General features: G+C 42.1%; 1 long non-coding RNA gene across 1 annotated transcript in view; it reads right to left on the bottom strand.

Annotated features, from left to right (window-relative positions):
• Positions 1-5,180, bottom strand: part of LOC138605050 (uncharacterized) — a 6,516-nt gene extending 1,336 nt beyond the window's left edge. Inside the window, exons 1-2 of the long non-coding RNA XR_011309310.1 lie at positions 5,052-5,180; positions 1,999-2,063 (exon numbers count right to left, since the gene is read on the bottom strand). This is a non-coding gene — a long non-coding RNA (uncharacterized lncRNA). The remainder of the gene's footprint in view (positions 1-1,998; positions 2,064-5,051) is intronic.
• Between the last annotated feature and the right edge of the window lie 820 nt (positions 5,181-6,000).

Raw genomic sequence — 6,000 nt, 5'->3', positions numbered from 1 at the left:
CACACAATAAACTCTGACATGAGCTCTGTGTTTCTGCTCAGTCTTTGTTTCTCTTCTCTGCTGCAGATTATTAAACATGGACGCACACGTCTGCAAACCAACAACCAAATGATTGTAACTTTGATGTCTGTTGTCCAGCAGAGGAGTTTAAAATAAGTATAAATATAAATATAGAAAAGTGGAGAAATAATCATTTGGAGTGTAGCTGTGTTCAGCCGTCGTGCTCTGCAGATTAGCACTGTTTTACCTTGTACCTGAGTATTTTAGCATTTTGGATGTGTGCACATTTGGTTGAAGCGGCACACTTGCATCATCTCTCCAGCAGCAGGTGACTCACTTTTTCCTCCGTCAGAGGAAATATTTCTAGGTATGAAAAGAGTCGCACAATATTCTTAGAAGTGCAAAGAAAGTGAGATAAGACTTGTACAGACCCAAACCGGATTGTTATCTCGTGTTTCAGAGAAGCAGAATCTTCTTACGAGAACAAACAAACATTAAAATAAAAATGTTTTTATTTATTTCATTCAAACACTGATATCACACTTATTTCTAAATGATGGTCTGAAGTTAAAGTGTTAATCTGTTCTGTGACTGAAACTAAGTCCAACAGGTCGAACACTGAAACCATCAGACTCGCGTGTGTTCGTGTTCGTGACACGTGATATCTCAGTAAGGGCATCTTAAAGACTGAACAGGAAGTGATGCGTGGCACAAGCCTCCAACAGGAGGAAGTTCTTAGAAACAAGCAGAGTCCTGTGTACCCAGGAAATGAGTCACAAACTGCAGATTAAAACAGAAACCTCAGAGAGACCGACACCAGAAACATTTTACCATCGAGCGATGGACCAGCTGACCGAACCTCTCTGACCTCTTCGAGCTCGTGATCACAGTTAGTTTGTTGTGAGCCGCTCCAACAAGACGGATCACACTGTTTCATTTAAGGAGTTAAAGAGGTGAAAGTATCCCACAGCTCATAAGAAGAGCAAAGTTATGAACATTCACTCTGTTTTCCTCTCTCACAGCAGAAACATGATCACGCGTTCTTTAAGTGAGAAGGTGTGCCTCATGAGATTATGATAAAACAGGAAACAGCAGGTGATGTTAAACTGTCGATGCGACAGAGCATGAAACTGTGCAGCGACCAGCAGAGAGAAGATCCAGAGGCCGCAGCCTGTGGAGAGACATCAGACCCAGAATGGTCACAAATGTGTGTCACATGGTCTTTAAATGAAATTTAGAGCTGTTCAACCCTTTTGAGCTAACAAGCTAACTGCAGTAACACATCCTTTAGCATCTGTCCTTCAGTAAACAGATTACAGAGAGCCGAGGCAGAGGAAGACAGGGACATCAGAGGGCGAACCAGAACCTGTGATAAAGATTCACTTTCATTTGAGCATGAGGACACAACGTTTGCACAAGCTTTGCTGAATGTATACATGAATGTAAATGTACGAGGACTGATACGCTATTGTCCCCATAAAGAAATCTTCTTTGTCACTCTGAAATTACACATGAATTTACATAAAGCTCAGATGTCCCAGTTTTCACCTGCACTTAAATGCAGCGTTCATTATTTGATCTGTGTGAAGCTGCAGAGTCTCAAAACTCCTCATGCACATAACCTGATAATCTTTCTATCAGGCGACCTGTGCACATGTATATACAATCTGTTAATTCATGTAAACAACACATATATATCTATCTATAGATATAGATATCTATATAGATATATATATATACATCAATATAAATCAATAACATTTTGATATGCTCGTTTCCACAGGAAGCAGAAGGTTCAGACCTGCCAAGCTTGAGCTCTAACATGTGTTCAGGCCTTCCTGTGTTTGTTGAAGTACTCACATGTTGTTGTAAACATTTGTAAAACCTTTTTAATCATTAGTTGATCATGTGATACTCCTTTGTGACCATTTTCATTGCTTACTTTGAGTAAAGGAACAGAAAAGATGCATGTGAGGCCTGCAGCGCTCAGAGACTCACCAGAGGTGTGTATACCTGGCTGGGAAACCTCCAGATAGACCTCGAACGTGGAGTCAGGGTTCTCCCTGCAACACAGGAGGAGAACACAGTGTTAGGTTCTGTGCATGTTCTGGACAAAAAAACACGTGACCATACTTCTGATATGTTCAGCCTTCACTTGTATGTCCACTCTTCCTTGTGTGCTTTGGTGTAACCTAAACTTGTGTTTGCTGAAAGTGATTATTAACTGGAGTCCAAAAACATGTCAGACAAGATTAAGGGCTAATCAGCGAGCAGTTCAGGCGCCGCTCCTTCTTTGCCTTTCAGCACAACATTTTAATGTCAAAGAATAAAATCATGTGTGCATCAGAGTTTCAAACACCGTCACCTGTCCTGAGAAGAGTCATATTAATCCCATCATTCTGCAACATATGAATAAAGCAAGTAATACAATTCATTCGTTAACAGACACTGTGAGTTTGATTGTGTTTTAATTGATTTATTTGAGTTTTTTAAAGAATCAAAAGTTTAAAAAACATCGTAATCACCCTCAAAAACCCACAAAGTGAAATAAAACATACAGCTGCATAATTAATCCAGTAAATGATCTTAACAGGGGCAAGGGTCAATATGAGAACGCTGCCATTTCTTTGATTAAGGTCAAAGGTTTGATCAAACCGCTTTATGATGAACGGCAGAGCAGCACAGACGTTGTAGGAGGACATGTTTGTTTGGTGCAAACCAGTAAAACGTCATGATCAGGATTTTAATTGTTCTTAGTGAAAGTATAAAATGTGATGCTAAGATAGTCATTCCCACTAATCAATAATCATATTAACTGTTCTCTGGTGGTTTAAATTCCCAGAATTATTAAACGTGACCTCTGTGTGCTCATCGACCTGATCTGTTAGAAGTTAACCTCAGACGTCCTAGCCTCCATCAGCTCCCTGAACACACGCTGACTCCTCACCTGAGGACAACTTGCACGTTGATCTTCATAAATAAGACACTCACTTATTTTACCAACAACAGAAACTAGATGTAATGAGTAGTCTTCTTCTTCTTCATTGTGGGCAAAATAACTGTTTCCTATTCAGCTATAAGCCATCATCAGTGTCGTCTAAACAACAGAAATCACAGTTTACATGGACAGGTAAGATACAAACACTAATCAGGAAGAGAATACATAATAACATGATCCATCTTCAAATGCACCACCCGGAAAGCAGCTGCTACAGTCATCAATCCACCAGGCCGATGTCCACAAACACACAGCGAAACAATGTCAAAGCAACATACATCCACAAGAAGGTTATGAGGATAAATAGCATGGCAGCAAAGTACACTAATTAAGCTTCATGACTAGTAACTAGAATCATTTCAGGAGCGCTCAGAAATAAACTGTGTGGACATGGAGCTGTGCACGCTGTTAGTTAACTTCTCTTCAAGGCCAACAAGTCGGATTGGATCAAATGTTCAAGGTGGATTGTTCAATGGAAAAAGGAATCTGCGCTTTGTTTACCATGAAAATAAAAACACTTAAAGTGATCCCATGCAAGCTAATCTACCTCTCTGTGCAGAGCTAGTAGCCCTCCCTGTGCGGAGCTATTAGACCTCTCTGTGCAGAGCTAGTAGCCCTCCCTGTGCGGAGCTATTAGACCTCTCTGTGCAGAGCTAGTAGCCCTCCCTGTGCGGAGCTAGTAGACCTCTCTGTGCAGAGCTAGTAGCCCTCTCTGTGCGGAGCTAGTAGCCCTCCCTGTGCGGAGCTATTAGACCGCTCTGTGCGGAGCTAGTAGCCCTCCCCGTGCGGAGCTAGTAGCCCTCCCTGTGCAGAGCTAGTAGCCCTCCCTGTGCGGAGCTAGTAGCCCTCTCTGTGCGGAGCCAGTAGCCCTCCCTGTGCGGAGCTAGTAGCCCTCCCTGTGCGGAGCTAGTAGCCCTCCCTGTGCGGAGCTAGTAGCCCTCTCTGTGCGGGGCCAGTAGACCTCTCTGTGCGGAGCCAGTAGCCCTCCCTGTGCGGAGCCAGTAGCCCTCTCTGTGCGGAGCCAGTAGCCCTCTCTGTGCGGAGCTAGTAGCCCTCTCTGTGCGGAGCCAGTAGCCCTCTCTGTGCAGAGCTAGTAGCCCTCTCTGTGCGGAGCTAGTAGCCCTCTCTGTGATGTGCAGTCCCATTCAGGGCACGGTTAATCCAGACTGGGTAATCTTGAATCGTCTGTATCTGGATCAGGCTGATCCAATCAAACGCTGCTTTAAAAAACAACAACTCATAAAGCTAAAGGATTTTCAAATCTGAGCCTTTTTTCATTAAGATTGGTGTTTTTAGAACAACTGGGCCCAGATGATCAACACGTCCCATTAAAAAGCCCGGGACCCTGTTACAGCAGACAGGACATCATCGCCCTGCTGACAGGCTGACCCTCAAACATGTGTAGAAATTACTAATAGGATTTCTTCTGTCTAACTGTGTGTGTCGTTAAACTGTCCTGCTGCTAAATGAAGACACAGTCTTTACTGTATTGTTAGCTGTTATTGTGATGGTACAGATGTGTCAATTATTTTCCTACAGTTAAAATAACTCAGTCCACATAAATACACCATGATAGACGAGGGACCGGAGACGTCTTACTGTACCAAAGCCTCATGACAGATGAGTCATATCCTTAATACAATATTTACATTATATCAGAGGAGGGACATCAGGATACCGGGAAACAAACCCAGCTCTTCTGTCCTGAAAACTAACATCCGGTTGGGGAAAATCTGACACCGTTATGATGTTTACATCAGCTGTACATTCACAAATACGAACCTAACTCTGTGCTAATCTCTGTCTTCTCTCTGTGCCATGTTAGCTTCGTGCTAATATGTTTTATCAGCTCATAAATGACGAGCAGACACATTTAAGACTCTTTGTTTTCCTGCTCCAGTTAGTTTAGCAGCCGTGTGTTTTTAGCCTGAGTGTCGCAACAAGTCAGGGCCTCACACGGCACTGTCTCTTCCCTAGTGACTCACAGTGTCACAGCTAGCTTAGCAGCAGGAGGCTAACAGGCTCAGTGAAAGCAGCGGATAATCGTTCTTACTTGATTCGGGACCCCATCCTTGTGTGTCACCCCGCCGTGGCTGTCTGCGGCGGATCTCAGTGCGCAGACGCGTCAGTCCGGAGGTGTTGTTCAGATGCTAACCTGTCACACAGAGCTACACAGCGCCATGGTCTGTCTACACGCGTAGATCACGTTCTGTCTCGCGATGAACTCTGGGACTTGTAGTTCTTTTGTAGAATACTGTACCTTGGGGATCTTCAGCAAGCAAGTTCTAAAAACTACAACTTCCATGGTACTTGTTGTAGACGTTGATTGGTCTCGTGATAAGAGGACGATATGTTACCGTTATTCTTTAACTGAAACTGTTATTTACTGTCTATGAATGTTGAGTTTATTCAGCTTTTATGGCAGATTTATAACCGCGTTAGGTCAGATTTTTCTGGGAAGTTTTAATTTATTATGTCAAACGGATTGACCATTATTTATTATGTGTTTTATGTATTTTATTTGCATTTCTGGGGTTGTTTTTTGTGAATCTGCTCAGGGACAATAGTTGCAAATTAGCTTCTGTCTGGTGTGATTTCTATAAATTATGCGCTGTCGCTTCAAAAATATTAATAAGAATAAAATAAAATTACTGAAACACTCTGCGGCACACTGTTTACTTAAATGCTACAAAATCAGTGTTTGCAAGGAAAATAAAAACCTAAAAACGTCATTGGTTATGAAATAATATATACTTATGTGTTTTATATGTTTGTTTTTTTAAACCTTTATGTATAGTTCCAGACAGACAATAAAGAGACAAAGAAAAAAATAAGTCATCAAAACATTATCATTAAAATAATATCTACAGGACCCCCCCCCCCCCTATTCTCTTTCAGTATTTGTAAAATTACAACAGAAATCTTTTTCCTATAACCTTTGCCTTCTATTGTCTTCATCTGTTTACATAGGGTGTCCTGCACAGAATGATGTACTGAAGCTG

Source organism: Semicossyphus pulcher, unplaced genomic scaffold (assembly GCF_022749685.1).
Source record: "Semicossyphus pulcher isolate SPU_LCO1_2020_fin unplaced genomic scaffold, fSemPul1.0.p SCAF_28, whole genome shotgun sequence".
Lineage (NCBI taxonomy): Eukaryota > Metazoa > Chordata > Actinopteri > Labriformes > Labridae > Semicossyphus > Semicossyphus pulcher.
This window is presented reverse-complemented; position numbering and strand designations above follow the sequence as displayed.